Here is a 21,160-nt window from a genome sequence, read left to right as displayed (position 1 = left end):
CTTGGAAGGAAATGACATGTATAATAATCATACTTGAATGTGGAATACTTTGGATTAGAGTGTCAATTAAATAAAAGTAAACATCTGAAAATTGGGCCCTGTATGGTTAAATGCTGGTGCACCTATGCAATGAAATATAATGCTGGCATTACCAATGGTAATCACAAAGAGTTTTCAATAACTGAAGAATGCTTTTGGGCAATGAGGCTTTCCCTCTCCCACAATACCTCAGGCTCTTCCTTTCTAGTGTGGGTGTGGCAGAATGGCTTGGGCAAAGAAGGGTGTGGAGAGGAAGAAGGGCCATTGTGCCATGAAGGAGGTAGTGACCAGAGAATCACCATCACCATTCACGAGCACATCCGTAGAGTGGGTTCCAAGAAGCGTGCCCTTCCGGCACTCAGAGAGATCCGGAAATTTGCTGTGAAAGAGATAGGAACTCCAGCTGTGCACTTTGACACCAGGTTGACAAAGCTGTCTGAGCCAAAGGAATAAGGACTGTCCTCTACCGTATCCGTGCAGTTGTCCAGACAATGTAATGAGGATGAAGATTCACCAAATAAACAAGCTCTATATGTTGGTTATCTATGTACCTGTCACCACTGTCAAAAATCTACAGACAGGGCCGGCCCCATGGCCTAGTGGTTAAGTTTGGTGCACTCTGCTTTGGTGGCCCGGGTTCTGGGGTTTGGATCCTGAGCATGGACCTACACCACTCATCGGGCATGCTGTGGCAGCAACCCACATGCAAAATAGAGGATGATTGGCACAGATGTTAGCTTAGGGTGAATCTTCCTCAAGCAAAAAGAGGAAGATTGGCAATAGATGTTAGCTCAGGGCCAATCTTCCTCACCAAAAAAAACAAACAAACAAATCTATAGACAGTCAATGTGGATGAGAACTAAGAGCTGATTATCAACTAAAGTCATAAAATTGCAAAAAAACGTTTTCACTATGTTAAGTGAATAAAGGAGATTCTTTACAGAATTATAGATTTTATCAGTTTAAATTGTGTTCAACTGCTAGTACTAAACAACTAAAATAGCAGTGCTTAAACAAGAGGGAAGTTGGCATTTCTCTCACAGAAAATAAGTCCAGACCTGGCAAGGCAGGTCCACAGTCATCAGGCACCCTGTCTCTTTCTATCTATCATCTTCAAAGTTGGCTAAAATAGTTGCCAAAGCTTTAGCCCTCATGCCCACATTCCAGGCAAGAAGCAGAAGAAAAGAAGAGCAAAAAAGTTGCGTTCTAACAGCATGGCCTCTTTTGCAGGGGTGTTCCCAGAAGTCACACTGTTTTAGTTAGAACTACATTGGACAGAAAGTAACAGCCGCTCGAAACAACAGTGTCTTAAATACGATCAAAGTTTATTGCCTTAAGGAGCGAGGCAGCCTAGGGCCGATATGGCAACTCTGCTCCAAAACACTCTCAGGAACTCAGGCTCCTTCTTTCTTGTTGGATATCTCTTAGTGGCTTCCATTCCAAGATCACCTCATGATCAAAATAGCTGCTCTAGTTTCAGCCACAGTGTAATCTTGTGATTTATAATGAGAAATATATGTTTGGTTTTCATCCCGGTTTCTGGCACACAGCTCCTAAAACCCTTGGAATTACCTAAGTGGAGAGTGATAAAGGTGTCTTTTGTTATTCATAACAAGCATCTTTCAACCACACCAGAGTTTATGTTAATGAGGTGATTTTCGGAAAGCCCCTGAAGATGGGGGCTGGTTGCCAGGGGAACCAACCAGGATTAGGTGCTGGGAGAGTGGCATGCCCAGAGAGAGCATAGAAACTCTGTGCCCTTTCCCACATACCTTGCCCTATGCGTCTCTTCTATCTGACTGTTCCTGTGTTACATCCCTTTATAATAAACTGGTAATCTAGTAAGTACACTGTTTTCCTGAGTTCCGTGAGCCACTCTAGCAAATTAATTGAACCTGAGAAAGGAGACCCTCTAATTTATAGCCATCTGTCAGAAGCACAGGTGACAACCTGGATTTGTGATTGACATCTGAAGTGGGGGTAGGGGGCAGTCTTAAGGGACTGGACCCTTAACCTGTGGGATCTAATACTATCTCCAGGTAGATCATATCAGAATTGAGTTAAATTCGAGGACACTCAGCTGGTGTTGCAGAATTGCTTGATGTGTAGAAAACCCACACATCTGGTGTCAGAAGTGTTGTGGAGTGTAGTGTTCTGAGTGTAAGTAAAGTATTGAGAGTACAGAGACACAGAAAGAGCGATAGGAGTATGTTTTTTCCTTTACATACGGTATCTATAATCTAGCCAGAAGAAAAGAGAAAGAGATATGGAAGAAAAAGAGGCAAATGGCCCATGCAAGCTGTCTTTTCAGGAAGTTTTCTGGAAGCTTCCATACAACCTTTCTGTTTATATCTCATTTGCCAGAACTTAGTCATATGGCCACACCTAGCTTCAAGGGAGGCCAAGAAATATAGTACTTTTAGCTAGGTGCATTAATAAATGGGATAAAAGCAAGATTCTAATACTAAAGAAGAAGGGACCAGTGGATGCTGGCTAGGCAGCTGGCAGTCTTTGCCACATCTATATGGTGTGATCACAACTATATGATTTTAAAACAGAACAAGGCCTGGGGAGTGAGACAAAGACATAAAGACATGCACATTTTGATTGGGACCTAGGGTTGGAAAAAGACCCAGAGCTTGGGAAGGGGTAAGGAAGGGCAGGCCTAGGCAGTATGGCGGGTGGGTGTGGGAGAGTGTGGGTGTTCAGTGTAGAGGACGTAGAAGTGTTGAGAAGTTGAGAATAAGAAAGAAAATCATGAAGGGGCATGTCTCAACTGAAACAATGTGGGCACTGAGGATCTGAACAAATGGTTCTCCAAATACAGATGTTACTGCACCAGGTTCGTTTTTGCCCGCCGCCCAGAAAGCCAATCACCGAGACGATGAGATTGCAGAGAGAGAGGGTTTAATCACAAGGCAGCCACTTGAGGAAATGGGAGAATGAGTCTCAAGTCTGCTTCTCTGAAAATAGGGACTCAGGGATATTTATCCGGAAGGGGGCAAGGTGGGCTGAAATGTGGAGATGGATGATTGGAGGTGAGGAGAGGTGAGGTAACTGATGATCTGCGCAGCTGTAGTCAGACTTCATGCCTCTTCATAGGACGCATGTTCACAAAATGGCAGCGTTGGCATGACCCAAGGGTGGAGTTTTTAGCCTCTTGACGTCAAAAGGTCGCTTATCGGACATCTGCGAGGGCCCAGTTGATGGGTTGGTGGTCTCAACCAGCCCGAAGTGGACAAGGGGTTTAAATTCCTGAAAAACAGCTCAAACATCCATTACCATGGTGACCCAGGCTTCAAGGAGATGTTATCTATAGGAATCTAGTGGGAGTCAAATAGCATATTACCTAAATAGCACAGTTAACAATGGGCGGGTAAACAGCTAAGAGCTATAGCTAGTAATTGCAAAAAGGAAAAAAACTTTAGTCTTGAGTCTAGCTACTTAATCATCAATGGCCAACTTTTTGCCGGTTTCAAGATCTTTTTTTTTCCTTTCTCTTTTGCCTAGCCTCTCTCACTGGCCACTTCTGCCATCATAGGCTCTCATAGATGTGACCATTCATCTCTCCTTTGAAACACTTATCTCAATTGTAAGTTAACACTTATTTGTGTAATATGGAGATTGATAGTGTAAGCTCCATTAAGGCAGGCGCACCGACCTTTTTTGCCAACGATTGTACCCTTCTGCCTGGCATAGTGCCTGGTATATAACAAATAAGCAATAAACATTTGCTGAATTAATGAAATGAATACGTAGAGGACACACTGATAGGAAAAGAATGCTATAGAACACATAACAAGACAAGGTTTCTGGAATGGTGCCTTTCAAAGATAAAAGATACACGAATTTGTGAGGCTTCACATCTTTCCAGAATAAGCTTTGCTCTGAACAATTGCAAATTGGAAGACATTAGCTTCCTGTAGCTATACATTATGGTTCTGTTCTTTTCTACTCAAGACAGATCTTACATATATTCTTTTACTTTATCTCTACTTAACTGGATCATCTGGACTCTGCCTGACCCCGGGCTCCTTCTCCCCTACTCCTCCCCAGTCCTGTGACGTATATAAATTATCAGTAGCTGACTGGAGTCCAAAAATGCATTGCCAAGATTCACAGGAGGATGCAATATTCCTTTCCATCTTATGATACTCCTACCTAACGGTTGTGTGACCTTGGGAAATTTAACTGATTTGTGCCTCAATTTCCTGATCTGTAAAGTGGGAATAACAAACCCACACGTCAGGGTTGTTCAAAGGATTATATGAAGTAATGTACATAAAGCTCTTAGCAGTGACTGTCTCCTAATGTGCATTCAACATATGTTAACACTTATTACTTGCCCCCAGAACAGAATGCTAGGAGATGATGCTCACATTTTCCATGGATGGGCAAGACCTTCCTCAACAATGGCTGCACAAGAGAAGTGCTGAGAGGAAGGACTGCTGCAAAGATGGCCATGAGAAGGGAAGAGAGGGTGGAGGCAGGGAGAGGTTTTCTAGCTCCTACAGCCAGTAAGTGGCAGTACCATGAGGTGGGACGGTGGGAGAGGGTAATAGAGTCCCACCCATACTGGCTCTTGGGGTACTTCCAGGATCAAGTGGGTGGCAGAGAAAATCTGACTTGAGAATTTTTTCACACAGGGAGCAACAACCCTGCCTCAGCCATGTGAGTCATGGGTTCTGGAGACAAAACAGCATTGACTCAATGGATTGGAGAGAAAGGGAGTTTCCTTAAGGAGTAACTCCTGCATTAGCCACTGTTTCCCTAAGATACAATATACCACATTTGCAAGTTGTGTTAGGCAAAAACAAAACACAAAAAACTCCCAAACACAAACTAGCTTAAGAAAGGAATTTTCTGGCTTACCCAACTGAAAAATTCAGGGGCAGGAAGCTCTTGACTTCTGTCTGTCTTTCAACTTTACTCTAATCTCCACATGAGGATCCATGTGTGACATGCTCAGGCTGCATTCTACATCTCCTCCTGGTGACAAGAGAGCTGCAGCAGCCCCGGCCTCACAGCCTTTCTGGTTAGAGTCCACCAGGAAAGAAAGAGTCTGCTACCTTGATGGCTCCAACAAAAGTCTGCGAGTCTCATCAGCATGATTGACCTGCTTGTGAATTAGTAACGGACACCACATAAAATGATGCTCTGGTCAAGTCTGGGTCATGTACCACCCTTCAGAGCTGAAAGTGGAATTAGCTGCACAGGAACCATGTGGATTAGGAGTGGGGATGGGCAATCCCCAAACATAAATTGTGGGCTGTTACCAGAAGCAGGGTAAATAGATGTGAGGCAGTCAGAAAAAAATGTTTACTACCCTTCCCATTATTTTTTCTTGCCCTGTGTTACAGGCACTGTAGAAATGTTACTGTATTATATACAGTGAAAATCCTGAGAAAACATACCCTTGCTTTGGCATTAGGTGTGAAATTCTCTAAAGGGTACCAGTAATTGTTTCACACTCCAGATTAGATAGTCTTAAGAGTACTGGGCTCTACTATTCATTTGGCATATAATTCAGGCTATTTTTTAGTAAATATGTATGTGTCCTGTCTCCCTGTTGTACGGCAAGCTGCTAGAAGGCAGGGGTCTAGCTGAGTACCCTACATAATGTCAGTATTAATAAATAATTTTGTTCAATGATTCATTCACTTAAGGGCTCTGTTTCCACTCAGATCTGACACAATCAGAAGCATTTGAGCTTCCACTGGCTTCAAAACAGGAATTATAATTCTTTTTGGCAAGTGTGAAATCATCTAACTCATGTTCTTCGGAAACACATTTTGAACAACATCCTGCTGACTGGAAAGATGTATACAGTCCCCCACAGGGCAATTTCTCATTCAACACTTACATTTCAAATGGAAAAAAATTTTCAAGTAATTAATTTTGATCATTTAACAGTCTGGTTTTAGCAGATAGGCCCATGCTATTATTCTTTTGAACATAGACAATTTTTCAGAGCAGGACAGTGAATTTTTTCCCCTTTCAGTAGTAACAAAGGTAAAAATTCATCATCTTAAAGGCTGAGAAGTATCCATTTAAATCTGGGGCGCTGAACCTGAGCTCTGATCCTGGGGGCGGGGGTGTGTGTGTGTGTTTGAGAGACAGAGAGACAGAGACAGAGAGACAGAGAATGATGGAAATTGACCAATTGTCTGGAAACCATGGAGTTCAGGGTGATACGAGAAAGTGCCAAGAAGCAAAATGAGAGTCTGACCAAGATACGAATCTAAGAGGAACAAGCAGAGAGACTGAATCCAAGCAAGAGGCAATACAAAGTAAGATTGATAACAATAATAATAATGATAATATCATTATTGCATGATGATGTGTGTATGTAAATATGGCACTTACTGTGAGGTAAGGACTATCTAAGTGCTTTACACAGGAATGTGTATTCTCCTTTAGTCTAGACTATAGGTTTAATGAGGGTAGGGACTGTGTTATTTTATGTAGGGCTCTTGCTTAATAAATATTGTTGAATACTAATGACACTGGATTTGCCAAAACAGAGCAAGTGGGATAAGGCATGGAGGGTCAGGGGCAGATACAAGGCATTCCCTGAGCAGCTAAGTCAAATCACTGACTCTTCCTCCGGGGTGTCCAAGGCCTTGGTTGTGGCTGTTCAAATGTGTTAAGGCATATCAGACTCTACCCAGATTTTGTCCATGTTCCAAAGATCATTTCAACCTTGCTTTTCATTAAAGCAGCCATGAAAAGGCAACTGAATGACTGTGCACTGTAGAAATCGGTCTGTGGGTTGCTCTCTTCACCTTACCCTGCTGCCCCTTCCTCCCCTCCCTTCCCCGCGCATGCATCCCAGGGTATCCTGGGGCTTCTAAAATGTACGCCATCACATCTCTGCTTGCAGTAACACTGGCAGAGTTTGGTATCTGGTGTTAAGCTTGTGCGGGGGTATCTTTCTGGAGTTTCGTACTGGTAGCAGCATAGGAGGCAACTGTCCTCAGTAAACGAGTGCTGTAAATACCTACTTCTTTTCATAACACATGGCTCTTGATTAGTACTAACTCAGCATGTCCCAAGAGACAATCAGTTCAGTCTGCCAGGCCTGCATTTAATCAGCAAGGAACTTTTCATTCCCATGCCTTCGTGCTGCACAGCTTCTATCACGTTTTCTTAGCTAAGCAAAGAGTCTTAGTAAACTGAACTTTTTTTTTTTTTTTTTTGGTGAGGAAGATTAGCTCTGAGCTAACATCTGTTGCCAATCTTCCTCTTTTTGCTGAGGCAGATTGGCCCTGGGCTAACATCCGTGCCCATCTTCCTCTACTTTATATGGGACGGTGCCACAGCATGGCTTGATAAGCAGTGCATAGGTCCGAGCCTAGGATCTGAACCTGTGAACCCAGGGCCGCCACAGCGGAACATGCGAACTCAACCTCTATGCCACTGGGCCAGCCCCAAACTGAAATTTTTAGAGAAAAAAACCAACACATTCTTGGGTTTAGGAACGGGAGTGAGGGAGAAGGTGAGGTATCTCTAGACAAGAGACTTTATCAGTTAAATATACATTTTACAATGGAAAAACAAGTCAATGAAAAATAGAACAACTGGAGGATGTTCTTTGCTACTTGTAGAAGGCCAACTAGATTCCGGAAAGCAACTTGGGATTTCATTAGTGATGTAACCATATAACAGTTTGATCACACAATAACAGACATTCTTCACTTGCAGGCTATCAAACTAATAATAACCTATTTGTGACAAAGAGAAACTTTGAGTTATTGAAATTTCTGAGGCTGGGGAAGTGGAGTGTGAGTTGGGGAGGTTTACCTAGCACAGCAATATGAAAAGCGTCATTAATATTTTTCGGCTTATACATAGTTGGGTTCTGGAGGGAGACTGTTTGAATTCCAGCCCTACCACTTACTGGTTGTGTGAACTCGGACAAATGTTTAAATCTCTCTGTATCCTAGTTTCTTTGTCTGTAAAGTGGAGATGATATTAGTATTTGCTTTATAGAATTATTGAGATGATAATCAAGTTACTACAATGAAAAAGCTTGGAACAATGCCCTGACTCATTGTAAAATTCAATATATATTGCCACCAGTGCCATCATTATTATTACATTCGTGTACATCTCTAAATTCCTCTATATTAAATCACTTTTTTTCTATTCCTTGTTCCATGAATCTGGTTGGGTGTTAGTTGAAGACACTGACTTTTAGATTTTATCATCTTCATTAAAGCTAATCCTCGTGTTTCCATGTGGAGGGACTTCAGCTGGACTAATGCCTCAGGTGTCTGCCATATTACTCACTTCCCTCCCTGGAGGGTTTGGGAGAAGGATCTGGGCTGTGTGGTCAGTGGATCTGTCATTGTGCTGACCGGGTACATTCTGATCTGGCTCTCCACCCAGCAGCGAGGCCTGCCCTGTGGAGAAGACGTAATCTTGTCTAGCTCTTTCTTGACAGGGTAGATGATAAGCCCACTATTTTAGAGGTATAATATCAGGTCAATTGGTCATATTTTCGAATCTAGTTTTTATCAGGTATCAGTAATATGAGCAATATTGCTCCACCAATATGACTTTGATGTCTTTTTCTCAGTCGGTTTTGACTCAAAGGGAGAAACACCTATTGTGCGTAAGGTTCTGGGAGGTTCCTGCAAGTGGTACATTGATGACTAAGATACCTTCTCTTCCTTAAGGAGCTTGAAATCTAGTAAAAGGAATGACAACTTTTCATAACTAACTGTAACGCAAGCTAAATAATTAAAATAAGAAGAGCAAATTTAATGGGAAATTCAAAGGAGGGAGAAATCACTCCCATCTGGAGGCATCAAGAAAACACTCATGGAAGAGATAGTATTTAATGTGGTTATTTCTTCGACAAACTGAACTGCGGTGGGGGAGGGCATTTTAAGCAAACAGCAACGTCATGAAGGCAGGAGAAAATGAGTACATACATATGTCAAGAGAGGGAAGGTGACAAGGCAATAACTGTGGAGAAACAACAAGTAACTCATTCTGGCTGAAATTTAGAGTATATAAGTGAGGAAGTAGGGGAAGAAAAGGCTGGACATGCTTGCACCATACAGTGGAAACTCATGGAAAGTTTTTGAAAAGAGCACCAACTTTAGAGTTGCATTTGTGGGGGAGGACAAAATTTTCTTCTCCCCTTCTAGGTTCTTCTGCCTGGTCTAAGAATTAAACTGACATGAGACAAATTATTAGGAGAAAATCAAATTTAATTATGTATGTATGGGAACCCCACATACATGAGAGGTTCAGAGACAAAAAGGTAAAATGAGGTCCTTATGCCATCTTGAGCCAAGGAATGGGATAGAGGCCTGAGGCTTCAGAGGGGAGGAGGGTAATTCACAGGATGATAAGAAGAGCAGATGTTTGGTAATTAGATGTTTTCCCTGCCATATAGGTATGTCATAAAAATTTATTTCTGGTAATAACTCTTATTATGGGCAAGACTCCCAATTTAAATTCTTTAAGGGAGAAGTGAAAGTTTTTCTTGAGCCTGAATGGTCTCGATTGCCTTTAGATCAAAATATTTCACATGCCAAAGTGGCACATCTTGGGGAGGCCTGTTCTGAACCCCTTCACATTTAATGAAGATTAATCAGGCAATGATACGTAAGGCAGATTCAATTCAGAGGTGGGAGAATGGGAGTAATTGGGATGGAGCCGAGATTCAGTTCCCTATTTGTTTGAATCTAAGCCTTGGTTTATCAGAACAAAGCATATAAAAAAGATTTGTTTTAGAGGGATAAGACAATGAGCTCAGACCTGGATACTGAGTTTGAGATGCCACTGGGACATTCAAGTGAATAACCCCAGTCACTTCTGGCTCCATTCTATCCTTCAATTGGTAGGGACACAGATTTTCCTCTTTATGGCAGAAACTGCAAAGAATTTGTTGCCACTTTTAATCTCCTACCCCAATTCTGCAATTTATTAGCTCTGTAACCTAGGGTTGTTTACTTAACCTTTCTCAGCCTTAGTTTTCTAATATGCCAAAAGGAAAACCTATGTCATAGACTTCTGAAACTTAGATAAGATAACTATGTACCTACCTTGCACAGGTCCTGGAATGTGGTAGGTGCTGAGAAATGGTAGCTACCACCACCATCATCATCATTACAGAGTCAGGTTCAAACACTGGCTCTGTCATTTACTAGCTGTGTGATTATTTAACCTCTTTAAATCTTGGTTTGCTCATCTTAAAAATGGGGATAATAAAAGTAACTACAACAAATATGGTTGTTGCAAAGATTTATGAGATAATCTACGCACAGAACTTTTTAAGACGATAGTACTAGTAGTTCCCAGAGTTGTCGTGAAGATTTTATAAGTTCTTGAATGTATTCAGCATGATAACTGGCATACAGTCAAGACTCTAAATATTAGCCATAATTATTGTAATTACTATTACTACTACTACAATTGCATTAGGTAGATATTTGATTGTCACCTCTCCATTAATTATGGGTTCTTTAAAGAAATCTATTCAATATCTATCTCCTTTAGAAAATTAAGTAGATTCATAGATATATGGATATTTTAAAATATAGACTAAAGATATCTAGATGGCAGTTTGTTCTGTGTGTTATGAACTTAGGGGTATTTGGGCTTAAAGTATGGATTTTGGAATAATACATATAGAGATAATACTGGAGAACCCCGAGAAGTATAGGGAGAAAAGAGGGCTGATGAACATTACTAGGTGTTTGCTCATAGCAGATGAGAGAGACAAGAGAAGCCAGGGAAAGATGCATAAGGAAATATTAGTGATCCAGAAGTAGAATGACATTCATCACAGTTCAAGGAAGGAGAAAATTACGGGAAGGAAGCGGATGTTCAACATTGCTACACGGTACATAAAGGCTTGAGAACAATTGTAGGCTTTGCCAATTATGGGGTAATTTGGTAATTGGTGACTGAGAGAGAACAGTTTTAGAAAGAGAATCAAGGATAGAATCCAGATTCTGAGGAACTGAGGGGTGAGTGGGTGGTAGAAAGAATGGAATGGAAGCTATGATGATAGTCTACTTTTTAATTTTCCAAAGAAGAAGAGAAAAAAAGGGCAGTAACTGAGGTAGTAGTAAGGTCAAGGGAAGGATGTTTATAAGGAGGAAGAATCTTTGTAGGAACTCAAACAGGGAAAGCAAATGAAGACACCATCAGGAGAGGTCCTTGGTGGATAAGAACCTAGAGGAAACATGGAAGAATGGGAATAGAGGCTGGGTTGAGCTTTCTAAAGGCAGAGACACACATCTTTCTTGGAGACAAGAGTAAAGCAAAGGAGTGGGCAGACTAGAATTACCAAGAGATATTGAGATAGAGCAAATGGAATTGCATGAGGTCTCCATCGGATATCTTGGATCTTACTGGTAAACAAGAAAGTGACTACTATATTCTGAGAGATTGCCAGGAGTGGAGTGGGAACTGAAGAACAGGGGGTGCCATAGGGAAGAGCTACTGTTGAGAGTTGACTGTAGCTGAATACAACAATTTCTGGGCAGTAATGGGAGCTTAGCTGAAATTAGACTCATTAAATTGCTATAGACCCAATCTACCGACTTTCTCTAGAAGTGTTGAACATCCAGGGAGTGAGAGCAGAGAAAGCATATTTTGCATTATATTAAGCTTGATAGTGCTGAAGTAGGAATGACATACGATAAAAATGGCAAGGGATGACATGTGGTGGTTAATGGTATATTACTGACATGGCTTGGTATATAACAAATTCTGAACCCAGAAAAGACAGGGTAAATTGAAGAAAAGAGAGAATTCAAGACACAAACAGATACCATTAGGATTAAAAACAAGTTAAGTGATTGTGAAGAAATGGAAAGACTTGAAGTTGAGGTTAGAATGTGGATTTTCAGGGGTCAAGATCTTAGAAGTGGAGCGACATCAAGGGAGATGAAGTCAAGGGAGGCTTTGTCACGGGCTAGCCGAGTGGAGTGGAGCTCTGCTTCAGGAAGTCCATAAAGAGTGAGGAAAGGCTGTGTAGGAATAGGATCCAGTGGGTCAGTCAGAGTACCCTGGCTCCAAGCCCCAGCTCTATCACTCTCCAGTTGGGTGACCCTGTGCAAGTTACTAAACCATTCCACGTCTGTTTTCTCATCTGTAAAACGGAGGTCGTATTAGTTCCCAACTTTTAGATTTGTTGTGAGGAGTAAATGGGAGAATATATGTAAAATGTCTCACATTTGACACCTAGCAAGGGCTAAAAGTATAGTTTTTATTTATATTTATTGTTAACTTTCTTTATTTTCATGAATCATACCTCAGTGTCTATCCTTAGGAGGATGACAGGGCTTAAGGTGGAGAGGAAGACAGTTGATAGAGTACTCAAGTCAATGAAGAAGATATCAGGTGTTAGAGGTTAGTGGATGATTGGGTAAGGACTGTTAGAAAGCCTAACTAAAAATGCCTTCAACAATAGACACTGACTTACCTCAAAACAAGAAATCCCCTGGTAGAACTGCTCCAAAGTTTAGTGCTGTTGGCTTACTGATATTCTGAAAAACCCAGATTCTTTCTTTGCTTGTTGGCTTATCCTCTTAGGCTATTTCCCATCATGGCTCCAATATCATGGCTGCAGTTTCAGGGATCCTTAAGCACTGAGTTTGAGGGATCCTTAGTGTATCTCTCTAGAATGTGAGGGGGCTAGCATCTATTGATTTCAGTTTGGGGAATAAGACGGAGAAATATCATTTAATATTTTGTTATACAAATGCTGCAATGAGCGCCCTTGTAGGTGCCTCATCACACACACGAAGTATTTTCTAGCAAGAATAAGGAGATGTAGAATTGCTTCCACAGAGTGTACATTTCAAATGTTGTAGAATCTTACAAATGGCATTAACACTTTACACTATTTCCCTACTTCCTATCCAAATTTTCATAAAATCAAACAAATATTTGCTAATCTGGCAGATGAAAAATGTATCTCATTGCTCTTTCAATGTGCATTTTCCTTGTTACAAATGAGGTTGACTATCTTTTCAAATGTTTGTGGATCATTTGTATTTAATTTTCTAGGAGTTTCCTGTTCATAACTATTGCTTGCGTTTCTATTGGATTATTCGTATTTCCTCAGTTTGTTCCTAAATGCTTCATATAGTCTGAATACTAATTCTTTCACTGCTATCTATGTCTATCCTTTGTCTTTTAGCTTTGTTGAAGGTGACTATTTTAGGAAACAACTTTACATTTGCACAGAATTTTTTGCACTCTTGGGTTCTTAGGTGCTATTTTACTGGCAGTAAGTAGTTGTTTGATCTCTAGGGTCGACCCTGCCCAAAGTCAACTACAGGAAGCCCTCCACATGGTGTTATTTACAGGATAAGGAGAGAAAGCCTCAAGTACTCCAATATATTTCAACCAAATGAGTCCGATGCCATGACTGAAATTCCCCACGAGTCACTCCTAAGGGACTTTCTGGGAACTTGGATTTTAACTAGGTGAAGGATGTTATTATCTTCTTGAGACAGGATATTAGACTATTAACACATTAACAATGATTATATTCTCTGAATAAACGTTTTTGCCATTCATTTTTATTGGAGGGAATGAGAGGTACAGGTAAAGTAGAGAATGTTTGAAACATAGCGCATGACCCATATTCTTGAAGAACTTTCATGGAGGGCTTTGGGTAGCAAGGAGGCAGCTTCAGGGTGAATTTTCCCTTTGTCAAGAAGGAAGAAAGGAGAAAGACAAAAAATGGAATACTCGCAAAACAAACTTTGATTTTTTTCTCTCCTTAGCTTAGAGTTCTTTTAGTCCTCTAATACTTGGGCTACTTGCTGGGTCAATATCAAAATGTGATAGTTTTCCACTGAAATTAGATGCTACTTTGATTATTCCCTTGTTAAAGCAAACTTAAATAAGCCATTCTACAGCTATGATTCAACAGATCCTTTCAAACATTCCTCACAAAAAAGTCCTTTGATAGAAAGAGTCATTTGAGATTGAAAATAAGGGGATTAAAAGGAAAGTGGCATAAAATGCTTGTCTGTTGCCATGTGTTAAGTTGTGAGAATTTATTCTATCCTTTTAGTGGTTTTTAGTCTCCGGGAGAAGAAGATGTAAAGAAAGCAGATGCTGATGAGTCACATTTAAGCTCTTATAGCTTGAAACACATTTTTTATTAGTATATAAAGCTATTGTCTGGAAGGTGGTTGGCTCAAGTCCTTGAGTAAAACCCTAAATGGTGAATTTTCCTATGTTGTCAATACTGAAGAAGATGGACTAGATACTCTCTAAGAACACTCCCAACTCTTGTGTTCTACACTTTTTATGAGCTTTATGCCTCTTTTGCTTTTGCCCCAGTTATGCACCCCCAATATAGCCCCTAGGCCCTTTTCTCCTCTGGCTGCTTCTTTAGGTCATTGTCCAGCCATGAACAGTGAAGGAGTCAGGAAGAAGGAGAAAGTTTTCACAGTGTGAGAATGGGAGCAATATGGGAGCAATTCATTGTTTAGTAAATATTTATAGATTGCTTGCCATATGTCAGACTAACCACAAGTAGACAGACTAACCAAATTATCACAAGCACGATTACAGCTGAAGGGAAGTGCTCTGAAGTTTCCCTATAATGAAGGACTGGAGACCTGATTGAGAAGTCAAAAAAAGCTTCTCTCAGGAAGAACCAACACCTGAGCTGAGATCTGAAGGGGATGAGGGGTTACAAAGTGAAAGAGTGGGTGGGTTGACTGGTAAGATCTGTTCGGACAGAACAGCATTCACAGGGGTCCTGCAGCAGGAGGGAGCAGAGTGTGCTCAGGAAACACGGAGGCAAGGTGACGCATCCCCAAGGTAGTTAGGAGAAAACAGGACTTGGTAATGATTTGGATAACAGGAGACAGTTCTCCCTCAGATTCCTCGCTACTCTCTTCCTCTCTTTTTCCCTCCTAGCAGATAACAGACACTTCGGTTAGCCATTGTCTTAAGCACTTTACACATATTAACTCAACTCTAACTCAACAATAACCCAAGAAGTATATGGTAGAATATAAGAACTCATGATCCCACCTGAAAATCTCTGCTTTGTCTTTTTCTGTTCCTCACATACTCAACTCTCCTTAAGATAGCAGACAGTTTTTGTAGGAACAAGCCCAGGGTTATTTGAGAAAAGAAAAGAAAAAAAACGGGATGGGAGTATTCAAATGTCTTTTGGTCATGCTGAGTCCTGAGGCATGGGACTTAGGAAGAAAACTCCAGAAAACTACCATCCATTCACGTGTTCTTTATTTGTGATGTATAATATTTACTGAGTGCATATTATGCTAATTACTGTTCTGAACATTTTATATATCAGCTTATTTAATCTTCACACCTAACCCTGTTATGATGCCCATTTTACAAATGAGGTAACCAAGAGAAATCTCCAAGGATGTATGGCTGATAGTAGTGAAGGGAGGTGGGGGCTCTGTCTTCAGAGGCCACACTAGACATCACTTGCTTATTTGTATGACTGCCTCCTAAACGATTCTCTTCTTCCTTCCCTGACAGACTCCCTCAGGACACATCAGGGAAGAAAGATCCTCTTGACAAACATGATATAGTCATTGAATTAACAGGAAAATAGGGAAAGTCTGGTGGAACTTTGTAAGGACAACCACTACTGAAACTGGCTTTTCTTTAACAAATGAGAATATGGAAGTAATTTTGTGGCTAATGAACACGGAATACTTGAGTTATGCAGCAAGTTGCCATGTAACTCTAGATTCCTGAAACTGGTAGTATGAACACAGCTCTAAGGCTGCTTTTGAGCTGGGATTATCGTCAGTCCTACACCACTAAAGTAATTACAGCAGAAAAAAGAAACCATTTTCCACAAAGTCGCAGAATTTCTCTGATTTGCATTAAGTATTTGTCATTTTCTTGGCTTGTGTTTCTCCTTTCATCATTGAACTGTACGGGAGATCATGTGTTTCAAGGCTGCCTCATTCTCATTTGGGTTCAAATCAAATTCCACACCGTTTTTTTGGATGCAGGGGTTTCCCTGAAGTTAAATGGAGTTTCCTCCACTTTTGTTGAGATCTAAAGCAGCAGGATTTCAGTTCCTCACTCATTACTCATCACGTTAATCACTCCCTTGTATATACGCTCAGCTTTCTTGCTACTTTCTCCCTCCATCTCATTCCCTTAGCAGATAGTAAAGCACTTCTATCGTATTTTCTATGTGTCAACCAAATTCTAAGCACTGTACACCTATTCCCTCAATGACACCCTATGAGTATATGGCAGAGTACACAGGCCCAGAGGCAGGTAGGCTGGGAGACAGGGCAGTGGAAGCATGTAAAAGATCTCTTCTAAATCCTTCTATTCTCTCTGTAAACGGGAAACCGGCCGTACTCATTTTATAGATGAGGAACCTGAAGCACAGAGAGGGCAGGCAGTTTGCTCAAGACCAGTTTGTTCAAGGCAGAACCATGATTTAAATCCGAGCAGTCTGACTGCAGAGTCTGTACTCTTAGCCTTCAGGCACTACTGCAAAATTCCTCCCTGGTTAAATTCAACTCTGTACTTCCCCGGTCTGTACTTGGGAAGCTGAACATAGCTGAAGAGAAACGACCACGCTGGCTGTTCTCCTTTCACATTCATGCGTGGGCATAGGCCTGAAAGCCTACTCTACTTCCCAAGTGGGTTCGTTTGTTGATTTTTCACACCTTTTCTCTCTTCAAACCTTTGCTGCCACTTCTCCAATCTTCACCGCTGGTGATGTTTCCTATTTCATCGAGAAAATGGAAACAATCAGAAGAGAACATCCACTTGCTTCCACCACCCACCTACTGACCTGCTTGCGTGGGGGCCCACGTACTCTGCCTGACGTTTACCGTGGATGAAAGGCGATGCTCCTGTCTGAATCCAATAGCTTCTTATTCTGCACTGGATCCAATCCCCTTACCTTCTCCAGGATCTGTCTCTTCCAAATGTATCATCTCTCCTGTATCATCAATTTTCCTACCCATACTAAATCATTCCCATCAGTATACAGATATACTGTAATATCTCCTCTTAAAAACAGAAACAGGTTTCTGGTTTCTGGTCTGGCATGTGAGGAGCTTGGCAGTTGTCATTCTGTCCTAACAACAACTAAAAAGCTGAACAAATTGAAAAATCAACAACTTTTCTTGGATCCATCAGAGAAGTGAGGTTACAGGCAAACCACTGCCCCCAAACTTGGAGAGCTAGGCAAATATAGAGCATAACAACTTACTGGAGCAGAAACCTGCGTGAGAACCAGTGCTGGGCTAGGAAAAGCTGAACTGTAATTGCCAAATTGCTGGAGGCTCAGTGTGGACGATTCTGAGAGTTAAACTCCAGGGGGACCCAGTCCCTGGGGAGATTATGAGTTTTATTTTGTGAGTTTTATTTTTTTTGTGAGTTTTTAAATTTATTTTATTTTGTGAGTTTTATTTCCAGGAGACCTACCTACTTCTCATAGTGAATATCAGAGAAAAATCTGCTTGTGCTTCTAGCAGAGTGAGAAGAAAAGGAACCATTTTGAAATATGCAAGAGCATTCTCTTCTTCACAAGGCCTGCCCACAAGAGAAACTATTTTATCAGAGCCTAAACTATTGGGATTTTATCAGAGCCTAACCAGCCCTGGGCGAAGGGAAATAACCAACTCCAGCCACTCTAGCCTTCTACATGGGAGAAGGGAAATACCCACTCTCAATCCCTCTGGCCTTCCACTGGGAGAAGGGAAATACCCAACTCCAGCCCCCTCTAGTCATCCTGTCCCACCTAAGGGGGGCAAAAAGTGAGAAGCATTTGTGAAGTTCATAGTTCAGAGGCACAGGGTCTCTAGAAGACTGACACCTAATCAGATGACTATCGAATGCTTCCCCTCCTCCCACACTTCATCGCCACATTAGTACAGGCCCATTCACTGTGGTTCATTCTATCCAGTATATCATGCCAGGCTATCAAGAAAAAATTAAAAAGCAAACTAGAAGGCAAAACATAAGTTTGAAGAGTCAACAAGCATCAGAACTAGACTCAGATATTGCAGGGATGTTGGAATTATCAGACCAGGAATTTAAAACAACTGTGACTAATATGCTAAGGACACTAATGGATAAAGTAGACAGCATGCAAAATTACTATTTTGTAATGTAAGCAAAGAGGTAGAAATTCTAAGAAAGGATAAAAGATAAATACTAGAGTTCAAAAAACGCTGTAACAGAAAGTAAGAATGCCTTCAATGGGCTTATTGGTAGACTGGACACAGCTGTGAAAAGAATCTCTGAGCTTGAGGATATCTTAATAGGGACCTCCAAAATCGAAAATCAAACAGAAAAAAGACTGGGGGAAAAAAAAACCCAGAAGAGAATATCCAAGAACTGTGGGACAACTATAAAATGTGTAATATACACGCATTAGGAATAGCTGAAGGAGAAGAAAGAGAAATGAAAGAGAGGACACCATTGCAGATCCCATGGATATCTAAAGGATAACTACACCTTCACAAAAATTAATTCAAAGTGGATCATGGACCAAAATGTAAAATGCAAAATTATAAAACCCCTAAAAGTTAATATAGGAGAAAATCTAGAAGACATTAGTATGGTGATGACTGTTTAGATATCACATCACATCAAATCCATGAAAGAAAGAATTGATAAGGTGGATTTCATTAAAATTAAGGACTTCTGCTCTGCAAAAGACAATGTCAAGAGAATGAGAAGACAAGCCTCAGAGTTGGAGAAAATATTTGCCGAAGACATATCTGATATGACTATTTTCCAAAATATACAAAGAACTCTTAAAACTCAACAATAAAAAAATGAACAACTGCATTAAAAAATGAGCCAAAGACCTGAATAGACACCCTATCAAAGAAATATACAGATGGCAAATAAGCATATGAAAAGATGTTCAACATCATGTGTCATTAGGGAATTGGAAATTAAAATAACAATGAGATACCACTACACACTGTTAGATGGGCCAAAATCCAAAACACTAACAACACTGAATGCTGGTGAGGATGTAGCAATAGGAACTATCATTGCTGGTGGGAATGCAAAATGATACAACCACTTTGGAAGATAGTTTGGCAATTTCTTACAAAATTAAACATAGCATAAGATCCAGAGATTGTACTCCTTGGTATTTATTGAAATGAGTTGAAAAGTTATGTCCACACAAAAAATTGTACATAAAGATGCTTATAGCAGCTTTATTCTTAATTGCCAAAATGTGGAAGTAACCAAGATGTCCTTCAGTAGGTGAATGGAAAAACAAACTGTGGTACATGCAGTCAATGGAATATTATTCATTGCTAAACAGAAATGAGTTATCAAGCCATGGAAAGACATGGAGGAAACTTAGATGTATATTACTAGTGACAGAAGCCAATCTGAAAAGGCTACATACTGTATGATTCCAACTATATGACATTCTAGAAAAGGCAGAAGTATGGAGACAATAAAAAGATCAGTTGCTATGGGGGTGGGGTGGGGATGGGGATATGAATAGCACAGAGGGTTTTCAGAGATTTTGGTTCTGGAAAAGGCAAAACTATGGCAAAAGTAAAAGGATCAGTGGTAGCTAGGGTTTGAGGGAGGGAGGCATGAATAGGCAGAGCACAGAGGATTTTTAGGGCAGTGAAAATACTCTGTATGATACTATAATGGTGGATACATGTCATTAAACATTTGTCAAAACCCATAGAATGTACATCACCAAGAGTGAATCATAATGTAAACTTGGACTTTGGCTGATAATGATACGTCAATATAGTTTCATTGATTGTAACAGATGTGCCACTCTGGGGCAGGATTTTGATGGCAGGGGCGCTATATACATGGGAAATCTCTGTACCTTCTGATTCATTTTGCTGTGAACTAAAACTGCTCTAAAAAAGAGTCAATTTAAAAAACAAAACAAAAACAAAGCAAAGAACCTCCTTGGACCTCACATTCCTTTCCAGCTGCCACCTCATTTCTCTGCTCCCTTTTAGAGAAAAATTCCTCAAAAGAATCACCTGTGGTCACTGTCTGTATTTCCCCTCTTCCCATCTCTCTTAAATCCATTCCCACCAGGCTTTTGCCCTCACTACTCCACTGAAATATGGTCAGTTCTCAGTCCTCATCTTACTTGAAATATGAGCAGCTTTTGACAAGTGATCATTTTGTATTTCTTGATAACACTTTCTTCACTTGGTTCTTGGGACACCCACTTTTAATGTTCTCCCCTCCTCTATGGGCCCCTGCTTCCTAATCTCTTGGCTGGTTTCCCCTCATGTCCCTAAATGCTAATCACTGGAGTGTACTGAGCTGAGTCGTTAGTCTTCTTTTCTGTATCTACACTCACTTTCTTGGTGATCTCTTCCAGACTCAATGTTTTAAATACTATCCCTAACTGAGGATGCATCTATTCAAAATACCCAGTTTATGAGGTTGTGGTGAGGATTAAATGAGTTAATATATATAAGGAACTTAAAATTGTGTCTGGAACAAAGTCAGTACTTTATATAATCAGCTGTAAACCTGCAAGCTATCTAATAGGCATCACAAACGTCACATGTTCAAAACCAAATTTCCAATTTTTCTCCCTCAGGCTCCCCCTCTTGCAGACTTTCCTAACATCCTTAACTCTTTGCTTCTTATCATATTCCTCATCTAGTCTATGAGAAAATCCTGGTGGTTCTACCTTCAAAATATATTCAGAATCCAAATCTTCCGGGTATCTCATCACTGTATCCTTGTCGAAGGAACAATCGTCTTCCACCTGCCCTAGTATAAATTTACCGATGAGTCTCCCTGCTTTCTCTTGTTTCCCTTTGGTCTAGCTCAACACAGCAACCAGAGTGATGCTTTTAGAATACGTCAGATTGTGTCACTCCTCTGCTGCAAATCCTCCATCGGACTCAGGGCAGAAGCCAATATCGGTGCAGTGGCCTACAAGGCTCTAGGTTAGTTGGCCTATTGCTCCTCTGATTTCATCTCTTACCACTCTCTGTGCGGCTCACTCTGCTTTAGCACACTAGCCTCTTTGCTGTTTCTCAGATATACTCCCCCCTCCATTACTTTTGAATTTGATTTCCCACTGCCCAGAATGTCCTTCCCTGAGATAATCTGCTCAAATGTCTCTGCTCATCCCCTCTTG

General features: G+C 40.8%; 1 pseudogene; it reads left to right on the top strand.

Moving 5' to 3' along the window:
- The first annotated feature begins 262 nt into the window (after positions 1-262).
- LOC131410457 (large ribosomal subunit protein eL31-like) overlaps positions 263-21,160 on the top strand; it is a 32,741-nt pseudogene continuing 11,843 nt past the window's right edge.

Source organism: Diceros bicornis, chromosome 10, assembly GCF_020826845.1.
Source record: "Diceros bicornis minor isolate mBicDic1 chromosome 10, mDicBic1.mat.cur, whole genome shotgun sequence".
Classification (NCBI taxonomy): Eukaryota; Metazoa; Chordata; class Mammalia; order Perissodactyla; family Rhinocerotidae; genus Diceros; species Diceros bicornis.
The sequence above is the reverse complement of the archived record's forward strand: the minus strand, read 5'-3'. Positions and strand labels throughout refer to the sequence as shown.